We start from the raw sequence: 22,065 nt of genomic DNA, 5'->3' as shown, positions 1-22,065 counted from the left end.
ACAACTGTTACAAATGTCTATTTACACATATTCTCTGTGTCAGCATGTAATCTGTCCTAAGTGATACTATACATGGTCATTGCTAATTTAACCAGTCAACGCTATTATATATGGTACTACTGTCACTTAGTATAGCCTGTTTATATTTATCTCCATTTAGGGAGAGCATCTTTGTGTATAAAAGGTGTCCCATATGACACTTCAGGAAGCTTCTGCCCCGTGGGGCTGTTGGTCAGGTCATTAGGCCTGGCTACACTGATCTGTACTGCTGTTGCTCTGCTGAATCTTCCTAATAAATGGTCAACACTTCACCCAGACTGGATATTAATATTTTCCATTATAGGTGATACTTGACTCAGGTATCATGTCACATCATCAGGGACACGCAAATCACGTCCTGTTACAAGAGATGTGTAACCACCTAGCACGCATGTATATATGCATACATAAAGTCAGCCTCTGAATGGGCAACATACCGAGATACGCTTCTCTCGACAGGCTTATGGCTTTATTGCCCTTCCAGATTTATGATACCTTGAACAGTGTCTCGAAGGCAAATACCGCCGATCTACAAGCTCACAACGTGTCGCATCCGTGACGCACTGTGGGCTTGAAGATCGGCTCAATGAACCGCGGAGAGTTTTCCTTCTAGGCCAATGTAAAAAGTTAAAACACATATGACAGTATTCTACCAACACATGCTGTTGTTATTTTTCTAAAAGTTTGCACAGATCACAATTAACTTTATTCTATCACTGCCTACATCGTAACATTATGGCAAAACTAGGTTACAATATTTACATTATAATTCATTTATAACTTAGAAATTATAAATATAATAAACATAGCCCACATTAAAAGGTAGGCTATAGGCCTATTAAAAATGGTGATTATGATCTCAAATAATTGAGATTAGGTGATTCTGTAATAATTGTGACAGTGACAAGCTTAGGTGTCGTGTCAAAAGAAATAACAGATATACAAGCTTACAACGCCTTCACGATGCAACACATTGTTAACGTGTAGATCAGTTCCTCTTAGAAACGCGACATCATTGTAGTATGGAGTACATCAACGCTGTTGTGTTGCTTTTTTATTACAAATATTTTTTTAAATACATGTAACAGTGAGCCGATCAACAAGCTCACAGAGCCTCACCTCCTTTTCACACACAGAGAAGTGCAGGAAGTCTAGACAAAAGATGACATTAGAGAAAATTATTAGTTTCAACTTCTAATTTTTCTATGAAATGTTTCCTGTTTTATAGCCGTCGTCGTTGCTGGAACATCCACTGTCAATAAATGCTTCATTTATAGGCCTAGTATGCACGGTGAACACAGGAGACAAATGTATTCCTAATATGTCATTTTCACCGTGTCATTTTCACATGTTCTCTCTCTCTGCTGTTTATTATCTCACCAGCACGTTTAATTTGTGATCAGTGGCAGAACAAAGCCGGGCCGGGATAAAGGGCGCATGAACGGGTCCCCCGAAGTTAACAAATGATTTATGATGAAGTATATATTAATAACATACTCTACCAAACAGATTAACTGTTTATATTGTAATAACATACTCTACCATTATATATGTAGTTATATAGTAACTAGACGCGTCGCAATTCTGGAAAATTGCAACGTGTGTTTGCGCCGACGCCGGTCGCGGCTGCCGGGACTCAAGGAATTTTCCTGGAAGAATACCCTCTGAGGCCGCGCAACGTGCTATTCGAATTCAGTGCCGATCGAATCCCGCGTTCGTGATACGTGCCGTTTCGATTTTAGGAAATAGGCCCCTCCCACTAAAGAAATAGGCCCCTCCCATAAATGTAACGGGGCAATCGTATTGTCACCTCACTCCTGAGATCACTTACGTTTCATTTTGAGAGGATTGATCCCCCCAAAAATCATGTTTTTGCATCAAACGGTTACATTTTGCGCATTTGTGGCGCCTCCTATGGATCAAAGTGGAAATGCTTCTGGGGATTCATTGAGTAAACCACCCTCGACATGTGATTCAAATTTGGGATTGATTGGACGTTTTGTTCGTGATTTTTGGCATTCTTTGTAAAACGGGCCCCTCCCACTAACTTTGGAAGCCAATTACGGACGAACCGTGAGGACTATCAAATGCCGTTTGTGTACCGTTTTTGGTGAAATTTGGATAAAATATGTGGGAGGAGGAGCTAAAGGTGTGTTTTGAAGAAAATTCAAAATGGCGGAAAATCTATCCAGACGCGTGGCCTATATGGGGAGTTGCGTTATGACCCATGGAAACTAGGGGTAAAGATTATTTTATTTTACGACCTACGGTTTAAGAGTTCAATTCAATTCAATTCAATTCAATTCAATTTTATTATAGTGTCAAATCACAACAAGTTGTCTCAAGACACTTTACATGTAGAGAAGAGACCCGACATCCCACCCTGACCAAGCAATTTTGCGACAGTGGCAACGAAAAACTCCCTCTTAACTGGAAGAAACGTCAGGCAGACCCTAGGCTCTAGGGTGGCGGCCTTCTGCCTCGACCGTGTCAGGGGAAAGAAGAGAGAGAGAGGGAGAGACAGACAGAGGAGAGACAGAAAGAGATACAGTGCAAGTAGTAACAATAACAATAGTAGCAAATATAATAGTGTAAGATAGTATATGATAATATAATAGTTATAGGCCAAAAGGTAAAGTGGCCTGTTATAGCGCCACCATGTGCTATTTGCCAATAAACTATGAACCTTCCTTCAAAGTCTTGTAACTCTAGCCCTTACGGTTTCCGAGACAAAAATACTTGAATGGGAGTTTTTTCATTTTCCCATTAAAGTGGATGGGGACATTTAATGCACTAATAAATCAATATCAATTAAACTATGTAACCAATCTCTTAGCAAAGTACAAGTGCACGATTCCCGTTGAAGCCGGTCATTTTGACATATAGCACGAAATTGGGAAAAAAAACTGTGGGAGGAGTAGCTTGCCAAAATAAAGTTTATCTAGGAAGAATAAAGTTTATAGAGTACTATAGTCTGGTTGCCCTGTTAGGGCAACCACACTAATAACATACTCTACCATACAGATGAACTGTTTATATTGTAATAACATACTCTACCATTATATATGTATTATTTATATAGTAATAACATACTCTAACATACAGATGGGCTCCATCTTGGAGACAAACCTCTCTGGTAACAAAAACGCAGAAAAAAAAAATGTCAACCAAACAACACGCTATTTGTGGAGGATTGATCGTCTAGTCAGTAAGAATACTCTGAAGATTCTTGCAGGGGCCCTCATTCAAGGTCATTATGATTATGCATGCACTTCATGGTATCACAACACCTCCAAGGCCTTAAAAACAAGTCTCCAAACATCCCAAAACAAACTTGTAAGGCTACTTCTTGGCCTCAATCACAAAACCCATCTAACCCCTGCTCATTTTGCTAGGATTGGATGGCTTAGGGTTGAGGACAGAGTACAGCAACTTGCTATGGGCCTCTTCAAGATACACCACAACGTTGGGATCCCCCTGTATTTGTCAAAATACTTCCAAAATGTTAATGAAGTCCATGATCATAACACCAGAGGCAGCTCCACAAATCATGTTCAACCCAGATTTGGCTCAACTAAGGGAATGAACTCGTTCACATGCTATTCATCAAAAATGTGGAATGCCCTACCAAAAGGAGTAAAGCAGTGTAAAACCCTACTCACTTTCAAAACTGCCCTAAAGATACACCTTCAGGAGGCTGCAATTTGAAAATGGCACCTGTCTAAGTCTTAACCTACCCCCTCCTACCCCCCCCCCCTCCTTCAATTTCCTCTTTTGTATGTATATATATATTTTTTTCTCTCTTCATACCAGTAACCTGAAAGCTGATTGTATGACATTCTGTATAGTAGTGTGTATATCTGTCTGCCTCTTATATGTCATCATGATTTGTGTGCATGGGGTTTTACCACGGTTCTCCGTTTACTACTCACTATGGGATATCAGCGCCCTCAGGCGATGAGACAGAGCAACACACACGCTCCCGGTGCCAATACTGATTGGCTAAGGGTATGTCACGAGTCCGGAAGACCCGGGAGTATAAAGCTCCCTCGTGACGTAGGCTCTTCCTCTTTTCTCCACTCTGCAAGCGAATGCGCAGAAATTCACACACAAGAAAGCAAGAAATTTTTCAACTTAAACCCAACGAGGGAATACGGAGTATATCCCCACGGGAAAATCCTTGCAAATAAGTTTTCTCCCGGAACTTATTATTAAGTATTTATTTATTTACCTATCCTCTCAGTTTTCCTTAATTCTTGGTCTGTTCTGGAAAAGCCGGTTAGCTGAAAAAGCCGGTTAGCTGCTAACACCGGTTAGCAGCTACTAGCTCATTCATTCATTCAGTGGCTAGGCTAATACTAGCAGCTACTAGGCTACGCTACTGGCTAGGCTTTAGCCTGTTGTTTTCCCAGACCGAGGACCAAGATGGAACCACCGAGGAGTTGCGGGTTCGCGGAATGCGACCCCCTCATCGCCGCAGACGACCCCCACCGCGTCTTCATCCACTGCTTGGGGGTCGATCACGCGTTCTGCGCCAGGACCCACCCGGGTGAGACAGATGCGTGCCCTAACTGCACGAGGTTAACCGTTTCTCAACTTGACGCTCGGCTCGTCAGGGCTAGGACCCTGGTCGGCTGGACTAGACGAGATAACGGTGAGACCTCTACCGCCACCGGACCGGGGACCCCAGTCGGGCAGCACGAGCGGCCCCCCGGCTCATGGGACCCCCACCGGTGCCGATGCCAAGACTAGAGCGTCAAGCGTCCACGACGCTGACGCCACCTCCCGCCGCTGCTGCTGCGATGGGGGCTTGTCCCCACCGCAGCATGCTAGCAGCGGCCCTCCCTCCCCCCTGCCAGCGAGGAGTCGATGGCTCTTCACGATGACGACATGGCGGAGGACGGGGAAGATTTCCTGGAGCTCCCGTCGTACCAGGACACCCAGGAGGTGTCCACGACGAGCCCCGGACGGGGAGAACCTCCCGCAGCCACCGAGGAAGAGATCCTCGAACCTGTGGCGGCTGGTTTCAACGAATGGCTAGCCTCACTAAGCAACAGGTTGTTAGCAGCGCTGTTCTAGCTTAGCTTGCTAGGACAACACCAGCTCGTTAGCCTCTTCAGAGCCGGCGTCTGTACCACGAAGAACGAGGCTACAATCGGGTGCTTTGAGACACATAAAGGGTTTTCATAAGAGTATGTTGAACTGTTTATGCTGTTTCCGTGTTTTATTCTGTTCCATTAAAATTTCCCAAAATACACAAGCACACTTCCAGCCCCGGTCAGGAGGTCACGACGCTAGGGGTCCCTGGGGGTCCCCGGGCGTCGATGCCCTCCTCTATAAGCCCATTGTGCCTATCAGGCCTGCTTTCACAGCATGATAGACAATAATGGGATACTTCTCTGCCTGTTTTCAACAACTGTCGGGGTGCATCGATGCATAGGGATCACTAGGTGGTCCCCGTGTTGATAACCACCCCTTATAAGCCCAAAGCGCTTGGAAAGTCCCTTGGTGACTTTCCAAACGCTGCTGGGATGAATACTGTGCATGCTATGAACAAGACAAAGGTAATAAACCCATTGCTAATTCTATACGCCAGTGTACATGGGTCACGCCAAAATTTTCCAATTCTACCATCCATCCGGCAGAGGGCGCCAGAGGCCCACTGTGGGAAGGAAGGTTTGCAAGATGGCGGCGCGGGTCGAAGGTCACCCCAATATTTACAACCTGCCAAGCACCGTGTCACGCCAGCCTCTGGAGGGCGACAGAGTGCTTCCTTCGGTGGAGGTGGCTCCGTCGCTTCCTTTAGCCAGGCCAAGAAGCCTAGACAAGATGGCGACAGACTTTGTAAACACCAAGGGAGCAGCGTGGAATGCTTCCGTACTCAGTCACGTGACCCCCACGCTTGCACGGGCCCTGTGGGTTAGGTGTCGACGTCACCTGTTTCCATGGAAACGGATGTCAACGTCTCTTCACTCCTGGTGAGTTAACCGTGACTATTACTAGCTATGGTATGCTAGGTTAGCATAGCCTCCAGTCAGACTGCTGTTGTTTCACTTAGTGGCTGACTAGCCTCACTAACATCGACACAGTTAAAGAGCAGTGTTGTTTTGGTGCAGTGCTTAGACAGTCTCCTAAAACAACACGTGGTGACCATAGCTCTCCTTCGTTCTTGGTTAGCCAAACAACTACAGGTAGCAGCTAAAGGCTAAAGGCGACCTGTAGCTAGGCTAGACTAGACCAGGCTAAGCTTACAGGCTAAGCTAGTTAGCCCTTTGTCTACACTACCACGATGGAGGCTCAGGTTCACTGGGTGCCTTGAGACAAACATAAAGGGTTTTCATAAGAGTATGTTAAACTGTTTATGTTGTTTTACACTGTCTTTGTGCTTTATTTTGTTGCATTAAAAATGTACTAAAATACACAAGCACATTATCCAGCCCCGGCCAGGAGGTCACGACGCTAGGGGTCCCAGGGGGTCCCTGGGCGTCGAAGGCCTCCTCTATGAGCCCATAGAGTCAGGCTGATGTTGTTTCACTTAGCGGCTGACTAGCCTCACTAACATCGACACAGTTAAAGAGCAGTGTTGTTTTGGTGCAGCGCTTAGCCAGTCCCCTAAAACAACGCTGCGGTGGGCATAGCTCTCCTTCGTTCTTGGTTAGCCAAACAGCTACAGGTAGCAGCTAAAGGCTAAAAGCGACCTGTAGCTAGGCTAGACTAGACCAGGCTAAGCTTACAAACTAAGCTAGTTAGCCCTTTGTCTACACTACCACGATGGAGGCTCAGGTTCATTGAGTGCTTTGAGACACACATAAAGGGTTTTCATAAGAGTATGTTAAACTTTTTATGTTGTTTTACACTGTCTCTGTGCTTTATTTTGTTCCATTAAAAATGTCTTAAAATACACAAGCACGTAATCCAGCCCCGGTCAGGAGGTCACGACGCTAGGGGTCCCAGGGGGTCCCTGGGCGTCAATGGCCTCCTCTATGAGCCCTTTGTGCCTGACAGGCCTGTTTCACAGCATGGCAGACACTAACGGTCTCTAATGGACGCCACAGTACGAGTCCGCTGGACCGCGTGGCGACGTCATCGGTCCCCGTGGAAATGTGCACGTTGCCCACTGGACTGATAACAGCAGCGCCTCCTCCCGACTCGCTCGCTCGGTGAGCAGCTTTTGGGAGGGTTGCAATCCGAATCTGTTTTTATCCCAGTACATCAGCGTTGCACTGTGTTTTACTGGTTAAGCTCAGTACGGCACAACAACCTCTAGGTTGCTTGCCTCCACATTCCAGTCTGGCCTCCACACAGAGAATTCCTGCACTTCGGCTACAAAGGGGAGTGTACGAGTACACGGTTTTTCCCTTTGGTATGTCATTGAGCCTGCGAGTGCTCGTGCAGTGTACCAATGCGGCCATAGCTCCACTGCGGCGACAGGGGATCGGTCTGTCGACTTAACTTCGACGACTGGTTAATTGCTGGCTCAGAGGAGGAGGTGGCACGGCACACGGCCGTGGCCCTCTCCCACCTGACGTCGCTATGTTCACAATCAACGTCCAGAAGAGCGTTCTGGTTCCATCTCAGCGGACCACCTTCTGGGGGATCTCGCTGGACTCGAACACGCTCAGAACGCGGCTGTCCAAGGGCAGGTTAGACAGCGTCTTAGCTTGTGTGAGGTCTTTTCGCGTAGGGCGTCAAGTCACTTACAAACTAGGCATGCAGGCGGTGAGTCTCATGGCTTCAGTCATTCACTTAATCCGCTTGGGCAGGTTCTACATGAGACCTGTATAGAGGTGGCAGCGGGCTCTTCGGATCCCACTCACCTCAGGCTTTCAGCAAGTGGTGGTGTTTCCAGGGTGTCGTGGAGACACTCGGATCGTGGTCGCAGGTGGCTTTTCTGTCCCAGGGGGTCAGTATAGGCGCTGTGATATCACAGAAGGTCATCACCACGGACGCCAGCCTCACGGGGTTTTCCTCGCTCTCAAACAGTTCGGTGCTCGGTTTCCGGGTTGTTCTGTCTCGATCAGAACATACAACACCGCGACCATGTGCTATGTCAACAAGCAGGAAGGTTTGGCCTCCCTGGTGTTGGACGGATTGGCGTGCGAGATGGCGCTGTGATGCGACTCACGTCTCGCGTCCATTCAGGCGTTCCAGGTGCCGAGCCTCCTGAACGAACTGCTTTATGCTTTCCCACCAATAGAGCTGATCCTCCCCATGTGGGGGAGGGTCAGGCTCCGAGGGTTGTTGATGTTGCTGGTGGCCCCAGCATGGGACACGTAGAGGTCAGGAGATAACTCCTCTCCTTCACGACGTGCCTTGGGCCCTCCTTGTCGGCAGGGACTTGCTGCGGCAGGGAGGGGGGACGCCCTCAGGACCTAGACCTATGGGTCTGGCCCGTGAGAGGGTGAATTTGAGCTCGTGTGGCCTTCCCCCTGACGTGATGGCTACCATCCAGGGCGCAAGGGCCGTGTCCACGAGGAATGCTTACGAGGTCAGATGGGGGTTGGAACAGTCACCAGTGGTGGTGGCTTTCCAGGCCTCGATGTGTAGCATTCTTACTTTCTGCAGAGAAGGCTAGATCGGGATTTATCCTTCTCAACAGTGAAGGTGTTTTGGGGCGGCCATTTCGCTTGCCACGAAGTTTCGATGGCAAGACGGTGGGCCAGCACCCCTTGGTGCGCCGGTTTTGTGCGGCGCCAGGAGAGCCAGGCCGGGTAACAGGCCACTGTTCCCAGCCTGGGATCTGACGGTTGTGCTGGAGGCACTATGCTGTCCATCGTTCGAGCCTTTTGAGTCTGTGGATCTGAGGATCTTTAGTCTCAAAACGGTCCTCTTGGTGGCCCTGTCTACGGCTAAACGGGTCGGTGACATGCATGCACTCTTGATGAGTCCGGAGTGCATGAAATGTTTTAACAATGACAGGAGGGTTTTGCTTAAACCTAACCTGACGCTCGTTACCAGGACCGGGGTGGCCCCGGATCCGGGTGAGTTGGTAGCCTTCCATCCGCCTCCCTTCGTTTCGGCGGAGGATAGGCGGTTGCATTGTTCTGTCCAGTGAGAGTTGAAGCTCTATTGTCAGAAGACAGCGGCCAATCGCTCATCGACGTAGCTCTTTGTCTCTTTTGGGCCTTGGGGTTCAGAGGAAGGCGGTCAATAAGGCAACGTTTTCTAGATGGATCCGAGATGCCATTAGGTTGGCTTATGTGAGTAGTGGTGCCCCTGTCCCTGAGGGCCCACTCTACTAGAGGCATGGCTACATCCTGGGCTCTCTACAGGGGAGCTTCGATCCAGGAGATCTGTGCAGCCGCAAATTGGTCGTCCCAATCGACTTTTGCGGTTTTCTACAGCCTGGACGTGGCGGCGTCATCCTTGGCGCGCGCGGTCCTAGGCGTAGCGGCTGCCTCCAGGCCAGTGGAGGGAAGGGAGTAGGCTTGGGGCTTTCTCCCTATTTCTCGACTTCCTCTGGGGTTTCCGTGGGACCAGCTGGGCTGGCTCCCAGGAGATGGGGCCCTGTTCCTCATATTGAGTTATGAGGCTTGTGTCTGCCTGTTAGTAAATAGGCGGACTCTGGAGTCTGTCAGGGCCTAGCTTGATTATCTATCCCGCATCCCAGCCCGGTGGGTTGGGGGCGCCCATGGGGCCATAGGTCACGTCCAGGGGGGACGTGACCTAGGAGCTGAGGGACGTGCGGGGTTGTCAGGGTTGTGTGGCTCATTACCTCAAGGGGGGTTTATGAATCCCATAGTGAGTAGTAAACGGAGAACCGTGGTAAAACTAGAGGTTACGAATGTAACCCCGGTTTTAGTAGGTTCGGAGTTTACTACTCACCAGACACCCCTTTCTGTGCGCATTTGGCATGCAGAGAGGAGAATGTTAAGAGGAAGAGCCTACGTCACGAGGGAGCTTTATACTCCCGGGTCTTCCGGACTCGTGACATACCCTTAGCCAATCAGTATTGGCACCGGGAGCGTGTGTGTTGCTCTGTCTCATCGCCTGAGGGCGCTGATATCCCATAGTGAGTAGTAAACTCCGAACCTACTAAAACCGGGGTTACATTCGTAACCTCTAGTTCTCATCTTAAACAAGCTGCGTGCTTAATGAGAGTTCCAGTTTAGTAGACCTTGTATTGTGAATTTGTACTTCAGTTCCATGTACTGTTATGTACTGTCATGTACTATTCTCATGTCTTACTAAATAAACTACATCAATCAATCAATCATATCGTATAATAACATATTTTGGACATTTATAACTGTGGTCTTTGTTCCTCACCTCACAGACATCTTCAGCCTCTGTTAGAATTCATTCAACGACCCCAAACATCTCTTCATCGGCCACAGAGAGTCGCTGGTTCATCAAGGACTTCATTCATTCAGTGTTTGTAGTAAAGTCACAATTAAGCATTCATTCATTCATTCATTCTATTCCAAAGTGGAACAAATCCAAAGCTAACGTTAGCTCTCGTTGTGCGCGCGCGTGGCCCATCAGCAATGGAATGAACTTCCGGGTCAGCTCAAAGTTGTGATCTTGGTGGTGATGTGATGCTTACCGCCCCCTGCTGGCCAAGGTGTGTGGTTCAGGCTGCGACCCCCCAAAATAATCATATTTGAACTGGGGACCCCCCACCCTGATTCCACAGATAAATATTGCATTTTTGCATTTATTTGACAATTTGGACAATGTTTGACCAATTTTTATTGTATAGTTTGTCGTAGCCATGGTTCACCTGTCTCAGGGCTAAGTTTGTTGATTACTTTTGATGCAGTATTGTTATTTTTTTTTTTTTTTTTGTTTTCCTTAGATATTAAAAAGGTCTTAAAAGTCCTTAAATTGTCACTTTACTGTCATCTGGGGACCCCCCCAATATCATGTGGGAACCCCGATGCACAGGTTGAGAACCACTGATTTAGAGTGCAAAACACAAAATCACACGAGAAATTAACTTCATAACTTAACTTCAGAGAGGAGGTCGAGGAAACTCATTCTGTTCATCGTGTTCGTCGCCCTGCTCCTGGATAAGATGCTCCTGACAGTAGGCTATTGGTAGGTGCAACATGTTCATTCACACCTGTTACACTTGTCACCGGTGTATTACATAAATGTCAGAATAGCCTATTTTACGACTAAAATGTGTATTAGGCTATTTATCTTATTTTATTTGTATTTTGTTGTTCTCTAAAGACATCGTTTCGATGTTCTATTTGTCCAGAGGGCGTCTGTCATGATTGTTTTAATGCAGTGGTTCTCCTTTTCAGGCAGTGACCCTCCAAAATAATCATATTTGAAGTGGGGACCCGGGACCCCCCCACCCTGACAACTTGGAATGTAGAAGTTGACAGTTGAGGCATTACATTTTGCCTGATTCAGTTTCCACAGATACAGATTGTGAAAATAGCTGATCTACAAGCTCACAACGCCTCTTATTGCGAGGCTTTGCGAGCTTGTAGATCAGCTATTGTCACAATTTTTGCTTCTTTCTTATATTATTTTTCTTCTTTTTTTGAGGTATTAAAAATTCTAAATGTCTTAAAAGCCCTTAAATGGTTCTCAATCTTTTGCATGTCAATGAATTGACCCTCATTTGAATACACTTTGCAACGACCCCCACTAGAATTTTTTTTTGTATTAATGTGAAACTACTATTATACAAATTTAGACATTTAGTCATTTTTCAAAAATAGCAGATCTAAGCTCACAACGTGTGCAAAACATTGTGAGCTTGTAGATCTGCTATTTTCGAATATCCAAAGTATAAAATAGGGATGGCGTGCCGTGTTAAAGGGTTTAATTTGTTTTTCATTTAGCTGGGGACCCCCTGGAACTGCCTCAAGGACCCCTGGTGGTCCACGGACGCCACTTTGAGAACCACTGCACGTTTGTAATGTGTTCAGCAGAGCAGACATCACTTGTATGTAGTAGGGCCTAATACGGTAGGCCTACATACATAACATTATGTAGGCTAACTGCTGTGAATTAACCTTTTTTAACTGGTGATCAAATCACACAAAGTCATAGTGACATGATCATTTGTTAATGGTGAACAAAATTCATTCCATGGTACTTCCTGCATAATCTCAGGATTACAAGTTGTAACTTTGCCTTCCTTTTGTTGCTGGGGGCCCAGGCCTTAGGATTCTGGTGGCCCTATAAGCATAAAAACTCACACACACGCACGCACGCACACACACACACACACACGCACGCATGCACGCACGCACGCACGCACACACGCGCACACACACACACACACACACACACACACACACACACACACACACACACACACACACACACACACACACACACACACACACCCAGTAACTAAGTACATTTACTCAAGTACTGTACCATTTTGATGTATTTTTACTTTTCTTGAGTATTTCCAATTTTCAACTAGTCCACTACATCTCAGAGGCAAATATTGTTCTTTTATCTTTTAGTTCACTACAATTATAGTTACTTTGTAGATTTGGATTATTGTTACAAAACATACATTTACCACTTCAGCCCTATACTTTGGCTATTTGAAAATAGCCGATCTACAAGCTCACAACACAGGTCGTTGTGAGCTTGTAGATCTGCCATTTTCAAATGATTTTCTACATTTGTGAAATGGGACATTCTGCATAATGAGCACTTTCACTTTTGGTATACTCTAAGTATATGGCAATACTTTTGTTCTTTTACTCAAGTACATTTTTAAACCGGACTTTTACTTGTATTTCCACATGGTGGTATTGATACTTTTACTCAAATAGAACATGTGAGTACTTCTTCCAAGTTCCAACACTGATTATATTGTGATTTGTACTTCCATGTACTGTTACCGCGTCTTTCTAAATAAAGTATTCAATCAATCAATCAATTACTTCATAAATAGCTTGTCAGTTAAAAAAATATACATTGGTATGACCCACTGGAACACCCTGATGGAACATTCATTCATTCATGCATCATCAATCATTAAATCATGATTCACGCATTAGTTAAACATAAATTAAGTGTATGTGTATGACTATGAATATGACTCCTAAAATAAAGTGTTAGTGAACATTGTAACAAGGCTGAGCCGACATACTGGACTTAATAAAACACTGCACTTAATAAACAAACATCCCTCTGAGTATGGCAGCATTGTCAAATAGAGGAATCAATGGAGCATGTCATCTGTCACAATGAATACTCTGAGAACTACAAACATTAAACAGACTAATCATGAAGTTTGGAGTGGATTGATTGATTGATTGATGTACTTTATTTAGTAAGACATGAGAACATCAGTACATGGAAGTACAAATTCACAATACAAGGTCTACTAAACTGGGAGTCTCATTAAGCACTAAGCTTGTTTAAGATGAGATCCCCATGCACACAAATCATGATGACATATAAGACAGACAGATATACACACTGCTATACAGAAAGTCATACAATCAGCTTACAGGTTACTGGTATGAAGAGTGAAAAAAAAATACAATGTGGAAGAGATGAGGCTAAAAATGAATTTACATTCGACAAGAAACTGGGGTGGTCAGTAGCCTCGGTCCCAGCCATAGAGTTAAAGGGTCCCAGCCTCACTCATCTGGTGGTCAGTATGTCTGGTCTGCTAAAGGGGCGGTTCCAACAACGCCACACACAGGAAGTACAGTGATAGAGTCAACGTTGCCAAGTCTGCTTGTTATAAGTGACTTGGGGCTTGTTGCATGTAAATATTGGTAGTTGCGTTTTTTTGTCTTGTTTGTTTCTAAAGTGTAATTTAAACCAGTGGTTCCCAAACATGTTCATATCAAGGACCCCCCCCCCCAGATTAATATATATTTGTCCACGACCACCCATCTGAAAATATTTTATGCCAGCCCAGGGACCCCCGACTTGTGTATATGTGTTATATATATAAAAATACTCAAAAATAAATGCTATTTGAAAAACTTTCAAATAGCTTTCAAATGGCCAATGTTTCAAAAACTTTCAAATAGCCAATGTTTAAGTGCTCATGTGGCCTTACTAGTCGCTTGTTTTCAAATACCTCGTTGCTCATTTCTCGCAGAATCTCCCAGAATCTGGCAACGGTGGAACCGATCTTTCGTTTCTTGTCTTTGATATGATCACTGCACGTAGGGTCCTCGGGTCCTTTTAACCCGGTTTAACATTTTCAACATGAATTAAAAGTATGTAAAAAAAAAAAAGTTCTCTATGAAACTTCTTCTATTTGCCTTATTTACTGTACTAAACATGTGATATGAAAATGAAAATTTTCATGAAAATGAAAATGAAAATTTTCACCCAGGGCCTTCGGGTCAAAGTGACCCGAAGGCCCTGGGTGTGACTAAAACACGAAGACCCTACGAGGGTTAAGAAGATCCAAGCTGTTATTACTAATAAAGAGGCTCGTTTATCCTACACGAATCTCCGTTGTTTCTACAAGGTAAACAAACACATGCTCATGTATTGTTATTCCACGTTGGATGTCCAAACACGTGAAATATTGTCTTATCTCTTAAATATCCACACATGGACGTGGAAAATCACTTTGTAGATGTAACATTTTTGGGGCCGTTAGCCTTGGATCAAGACGGTCATCGGTCATAATGATATGACCACCGCCGGCTTGGAGTTTTTTCAAAAGTGTCTTCGCACTTTCTCATTTGGGGTCAGTACTCCGTACATCTACATAAACATTCAGATCTCAAATAGTGCCAAACCCATGGCCAGGGATGTTACAATTATGTACGGGCCCTCAGAAGTACCCGTATGTTCTGTATTGTTCAATAGAAAGCATTTTAATCAGATCGATGGCCATTTTCTCATAGTTATCTTATGTATCAGAGTGCAATACACCTCCCAACCGATATGGTCGCGTAGTTGAAAGTGAAGTATATTCCTGGTCGAGAGAGTGGCTGTATTCAGTCTCCTGGAGAAGGGTTCAATAATGGAGGATCCGGTTCAAGGTTTTCAGTTAGGTATCATCTTTATTCCACCCAACAGGCAGACTGCCGGGTTTAAGGTCTGATTCAGCAGCGCCCAGTCATCACATACAAACACACTAATTATACTGTCCCAAATCTGGCTCACATGGGAGGGTCAAAGAGTTAAGTCCCGCCCTTACTCCCTTTGTCAGCCAATCTCAACACAATACATGATACTGGGGAGTCGTGGCCGAACCCCCACAGACATCCTGATTTGCATGTCTTTACAGTGTACAAATTTGTCTTATGTCCAATTATCAAACTTTACTATTACACAAAACCTGGTTTAGTCATTCTTGTTCAACATCTCTTAAGCTTTAGAATAAGACCACACACATTATACTTTCATGTTTGCAAACAGTAGTTAGAAATCCAATGAGTCAACATAAGACAACAGTTACTTCAGACTGAATATTTTCCCTAAATGGCATTTCTCTTTGTTAACAGCACAAGTCATAGTTCTCAACACTTTAATCATTTCAACTACTCATTTAAAAGGCTTTTAGTATTGTGTACATAGTCTTTACTCAACTTGACAGAGTTAAAGCCAAACTTAAAGTTCTTCTGTAGCCATTCTGTCCTCTGTCTCTATGCATTCACTGTCTGAGTGATTTAGACAAAAAGAGATGATTAAATAGCTTGACCTTATTCCTTAGATTCAAGAAGAGAAGTTACGTACAGTTAGCTGGTTTCTCCTCCAACCACTTTTCACCAAGGTTCACTCTTGTGTATTTACTACAAAATAAGCATTCAGTGTGAAATCAGAATATTTACAAGACTTCAATCTGAGTCTGCATGTCTTTCTAGAGACAGAGATCTTCTGGAGAGAGAGATAGAAAGAACAGCTGCATTCACCTTAGCCCTCTCCCTTGCATAAAGACAATAGTACTGTAATCAGCTCGAACCAAAACAAAAGAATGCTCTGTTGGACTCCAGCCAGCTTCAAACATTCTGTATACAATAGGACAATAGGTCTCTTTCCTGTAGGTAAACACACGTTTCTTTGGTTAATCAAATCAAGAGGTGTCTCTGTACTTTCACGGACCCCCACTTATGTATTCCATTTTCTCACCACACCTAGGCTTCTAACACAATGGCCAGAACTTTAGGGAATGCAAATTGATCGCATCTCAGCTCAGCCTTCATGAACAACTGGAGAAAACCCCCGACCAACATCTAAATTCATCAGGGTGTCTTTACTTCAAGCAAGTTCTGCTGTCTTATTATATCCTTATTTATATTCAAATACCACGCTTATGTTTGACAAGTATACATCAATCCCCTCTTGGGAGACTTAATAATGTCTACCATAAAGAAACTTTCAAACATTGGAAATAATAAATACTGTTAAACACTCTGGGTTTAAGTCTCCTCCAGCCATCTGTTGAACCTGAAAAGAATCGCCATTAGTAGCCTATTTACGTAGCCAACTGAAACCGGAAAACAATCATCATTTGGTTACTGTTCAAAACCCATCATATAACATACTTTGACAACGAGTGTCCTTTAGTGTCCACGCGCACAGAATGTTCTCCGTTCTTTCTTTTTCCGCCTGAGCTAAAAAACGCTGGTCTGTCTTCGTCTTGAGTGTCCAAGTTCTACTGGGGAATGTTCAGTCCTTGAATCTGAAGCTGTTCACAGCTCGGGGCATGAGATGAAGGAAAGTGGAATGTGTAATGGATAAGGGGTGGGGGTTGGATGTCATGTTTCAATGACACCTACAGGGCATCTCTCTGCAAGCCTGCCCGGGTTTCTTTGTTGAATCTGGAAGGCCCAGACCTGGATTCTGGATTTTTGCAGCATATCTGTGATACCACACCATCCAGCCATCTGTTTGATGGATGGGCCCCATCCGTCCTGTAGTGATGTAGTTCGAAGACTTCTCACCGCTCCTCCTCTGCTCGACGCCGCTAGACCTGAGACACCCACTCGTCGGCTGTTATCCGGGACCAGTAGACCTCCTGACCCCTGTAGAAATGAGTAGACAGACAGCCCTCCATGGACCCTCCTCTCTGAAGGGGGATGAGTTGTTGACGGTTCACCCCGGCTCCTGGTGCATCTGCTGGTTTCCTGCCGCGGACACGCCTCCAGGTCTAGAGTGGGACTTTTTGAGGGACCTGGCGTGGCATGGTCGGGGGCGTGCCGTTGCAGAACTCTGCTGTCCACTCAACCTGATGTCCCCTCTTGGTACTGCATCCATCAGCGTCTCCAACTTTCTCCAACGCCATCAGTTCCTGACATGAAAATACTTGGAAAAAACTTTCCCTATACTTTCCCTAGGAAATTAGACATCCTTCTACAAATATCACATTTTAGCTATGTTTTAGACAATTTATTCCTACATAAATTACTCTGTCTCAATCTCTTTTTGTTATATTTTACAAAACCATGATTCTCATTTGTTACTCATGGACCAGACCGTTTTAGCATTTTCCTAATAGTATCATTTTTCCACAGTTTTAGCAACTTCTTAACTCTATTTTCCTAACAGTACTTCAAAATGTGTTCTATAGTAATCTCTGTATAAACATCACCCCTCTTGGTTCTAAGTTTAGTAATATCAGAATTTTTACTCTCAATATTTTCAAAATGTTTACACGGCTTATAGCCTACTCAGATCTATTCTACTTAAGTACAGATTCACAAAGATCAGTGCTGGCGAAGTATCGGCACAAGGGTGTATATCCGTTTAAACAAATAGAACATAGACCTCCCTATCTGACTATCAGGTAATAACTAATCTTACTATCTTTAACCTATCGTTGGCCTCTTGAGCACGAGGATAAATCCTCCCCAGTCGCTTATTGCGACCCTCAAGGTCTGGCCTTTTACTAAAAACTATACTAATTACTTAGGTCTGCCTCAGAAAATGTGTCATTTCACCCCTGTAACCAATCATCAACCAGCACTCACCTTAAATCTGTACTCTGTGGTCCAATGCGCTCTTTCTCTCAGCTCCTGACTCCTAACAGACACAAGGAAACAAAACGCATGATAACTTTCAAGAAGGACACAGAACATCTCTTATTTGGTGCTTGGGTTATTGTAAATGTTATCTGTTCCTCAAACAAGAGAGAGGTACAGCCTATGTTTAGCCCCAGTGGTGAACCACTGAATTAGGTATTTTATTTCACTATCGAAACGATCCGTGAAGGTTAAAAGAATAGTGATTCAGACTGGGAACTGGTTACAAGCTGTCACTCAATTGAGGCAAAGTTTACAGTTTCATTTTAGCACAAAAGAGAAAAGACTGTGTTCTTAAGAAAAACATGAAAGAAAGGGTGTAATACCCTCACTTAACCATCAGAGGTAATCAATGGTTCTGTCCTAAGATCTCCTAAAAATAAACCAAATTTCAACAAAATATGGATCACATAAATCTCCCTGTAGCACATGGCTCAAAGGCCTTTTAGAATAAGCCTCTGAACCCGTGCATCCAGAAAGCCTGTGAAACTTCTACATAACCTTCAATTATAACCAAATCATTCGTTTCTAAATCCACACTGTCTATGTACCCATTCACGGCTGAGTCAACTAAATAAGGTGTGTCTTTTTAGTTGAAGCACACATGCTAGCTATCACATGTCCCCCAATATTTAAAGTAACACCAACAGATCCTAATGTGGTCATGTTATGCTTTTCCAATCTGTGATCAAACCTTGGTATTCGAAAAGAACACAAACAACCCTGTTTCTGGCCAGATTACAGGATCTCCGAAGGCATGCATTCCCAGGTTGTAGTCTCTCCAAAAACAGCCATGATCTAACACAAAAAGGACAACACACTCATAACAACATATTAGACCAGTTAAATAGTTAACACCGTCGCGGATAAAGCACAAAATGGGTCAAATTCAAATTATAACAAAACCTTTTCCTTGTTTTAAAAGTACTCAATGCCTTACTTTAGCACAAATTAAAATAAACAATCTAAAACTCCTACTTGTATCTTTTACATTAGTTCACTATTTTCGTCCTCTTTCAACCACATTTAACAATCCATGCAGATCATTGTCGTTGTTTTACGGCCTAAATATCACCTATTTATTCAACACAAGTCCTTAGATAATCATTTTCACATTATTTAGCTAATCAGCATTCACTCCCCCTCTCAACTGTGGTCAACAGACCAGAGTTGGAAAAAAATCCAAATCATCCTCAATAGACTACAAAAATCAAGCCACTTCAAGCACCCACAGGCACCCAGTATCCCAACTTAAAGTCAAAAAATTAACACCTCCCCAAGACACATCAACAATCAAAATGTGTCGAAATTATCTTCCAACCCGCCAATAAGCCATTCGTGGCAACACCACAAATATATGTAAAAATTAATACTAGACCAATCGCCTGCATGTACCCTGCAAAACATAGTCCACTCATACAAAAATTAAGAATTTTTTCAAGCCACCAGTAGCGTCCACCACTCACAGCCTCCAGTCATTCAACACCTCACTGCATCTCTAACATCCATACAAGACTCACATCGTGTCTCACAAACATCCCACTACACTCACAACAAAGACTCATCAACACACTCATAGCACTTCACCCACAACAAAGACCCATTAAAACCCACACCCAACACACTCACTTCACACACAACACAAGAAAGGGTCTAAAAAATCACCTCCCGTACGATCACAAGATATCCAAGTGCTAGGGAAAAACCAACAGTTCACAATGCCTCGAAATTCCATGTACCTTTCTTTTCCCTAACCAGAACCCTAGAAAATATGTTTTCCTAAAATCGCAACCCTATTCTGGTTCAGTAATCAATGATTACTCATCTGAGCCTGACACTTATGACGAGAGTAAATCTCTTATTTAAAAATATTTTCTACTGTTCCCAAGATACATACAAGGCTAACTCATCTTTCTCCATCATTAATAAAACCACAGATCATTTTACGGGCGATCGATTCACGAAGCTCGTCACGCGCCTGTGTACCTGGACATCTGTACAAATAACCAGATCTTATAACAGGGACCTGTGGAGATATTTAACCTAGACCTTCTAAAGTCCGCATTCTAGTTGCATTCATTTCATTTGGCCCCCAAAAACAAGTAAAATAAGCCCCTTTAGGCTCCAAAGTTACTCGAATATAGAATGTGAAGGTGTAATATGATCATGTAAGTTTACTTCTTAACTCCAAAATCACACTCTCGCAAAATAGGCACTTGAGCCCCAAAGTCGCGTGACTGTGGCTGATGGAGTTGCATTGTTATTGTAAGAAGACTTATTATAACCAAAATCAAATAAAATAGGCTCGTTTAGCCCCAAAGTTAAATGATCTTGGCTGATGGAGTTTACATTGATATTGTAAGAATACTTAGTCTATTGTGTATGAAATTCCAATACCCCAAGCACAGTCAAAAAACCAACCAAACAGGCATCATTGCCTACCCCAGATTGGCGGCAGTCCGACTGCGCAAGAGGACCGGACACTCCAAAAATAAAAAAATAAGAAAACAAATAAAAAATCCCTACGAAGCTGTATGAAATTTCGACGCCTTAAGCACAGTCAAAAAAGCAACCAAACAGGCATCATTGCCTACCCCAGATTCGAGGCTTGTTGGACTGTGCAAAAGGAATGGAAACCCCAGACATTAAAAATAATGGAATCTCTACAAAGTTGTATGAAATTTCGACGCCTCAAGCACAGTCAAACAAGCAACCAAACAGGCATCATTGCCTCCCACGAGTGGAGGCTTGTTGGACTGCGGAAAAGGAATGGAAACCCCAAACATAAAAAAGAACAAAACCCCAATGTTATTGCACGGTCACTCATTATGTCCAAAATCAAATAAATAGGCTCGTTTAGCCCCAGTTTAATGATCTTGGATGATAGAGTTGCTATTGTAAGGTCACTTATAATTTCCAAAATCAAAATAAATAGGCTCGTTTAGCCGCAGTTTAAATGATCTTAAATGATGGAATCTCTACAAAGTTGTATGAAATTTCGACGCCTCAAGCACAGTCAAACAAGCAACCAACCAGGCATCATTGCGAAACTGCCTCCCGAGTGGAGGCTTGTTGGACTGCGGAAAAGGCATGGAAACCCCAAACATAAAAAAAAACTAAACGAATATAGAATGTGAAGGTGTAATATGATCATGTAAGTTTACTTCTTAACTCCAACATCACACTCTCGCAAAATAGGCACTTGAGCCCCAAAGTCGCGTGACTGTGGCTGATGGAGTTGCATTGTTATTGTAAGAAGACTTATTATAACCAAAATCAAATAAAATAGGCTCGTTTAGCCCCAAAGTTAAATGATCTTGGCTGATGGAGTTGCTATTGTAAGGTCACTTCTAATTTCCAAAATCAAATAAATAGGCTCGTTTAGCCGCAGTTTAAATGATCTTAGATGATGGAGTTGCATGAAGGCCTATTACATTGTTATAATAGGTATGAATAGAACTTTAGCTCCCAGGCCTTTAACGGTCCTACAAGCTATTTAGTGTCACAAAACACTTACCTTGCCCAGATCCCCCCCCAAAAAACCCTTCAGGAAACCAGCCGATCTCTCCCAAAACCAAAAACAAACAAACAAGGTCCTTTTCGTATATTCTTCCCTCCCAAAAAGAAGGAAAAAATAGTAAAACGACTGCCGACAACCGCCATTCTGAAGTATATTCCTGGTCGAGAGAGTGGCTGTATTCAGTCTCCTGGAGAAGGGTTCAATAATGGAGGATCCGGTTCAAGGTTTTCAGTTAGGTATCATCTTTATTCCACCCAACAGGCAGACTGCCGGGTTTAAGGTCTGATTCAGCAGCGCCCAGTCATCACATACAAACACACTAATTATACTGTCCCAAATCTGGCTCACATGGGAGGGTCAAAGAGTTAAGTCCCGCCCTTACTCCCTTTGTCAGCCAATCTCAACACAATACATGATACTGGGGAGTCGTGGCCGAACCCCCACAGACATCCTGATTTGCATGTCTTTACAGTGTACAAATTTGTCTTATGTCCAATTATCAAACTTTACTATTACACAAAACCTGGTTTAGTCATTCTTGTTCAACATCTCTTAAGCTTTAGAATAAGACCACACACA

At 43.8% G+C, this 22,065-nt stretch overlaps 1 protein-coding gene across 1 annotated transcript in view; it reads left to right on the top strand.

Moving 5' to 3' along the window:
• Window positions 1-14,419: 14,419 nt before the first annotated feature.
• Window positions 14,420-22,065, top strand: part of LOC308078560 (kelch-like protein 23) — a 58,612-nt gene continuing 50,966 nt past the window's right edge. Inside the window, exon 1 of the mRNA XM_080419767.1 lies at window positions 14,420-14,461. The gene's annotated coding sequence lies outside the window, so the exon portion shown is untranslated. The remainder of the gene's footprint in view (window positions 14,462-22,065) is intronic.

This window comes from Gymnoscopelus braueri (genome assembly GCF_963280865.1).
Source record: "Gymnoscopelus braueri genome assembly, chromosome: 22".
Taxonomy (NCBI): domain Eukaryota; kingdom Metazoa; phylum Chordata; class Actinopteri; order Myctophiformes; family Myctophidae; genus Gymnoscopelus; species Gymnoscopelus braueri.
Note: the sequence above shows the minus strand (reverse complement) of the source record. Positions and strands in the feature narration are given on the sequence as shown.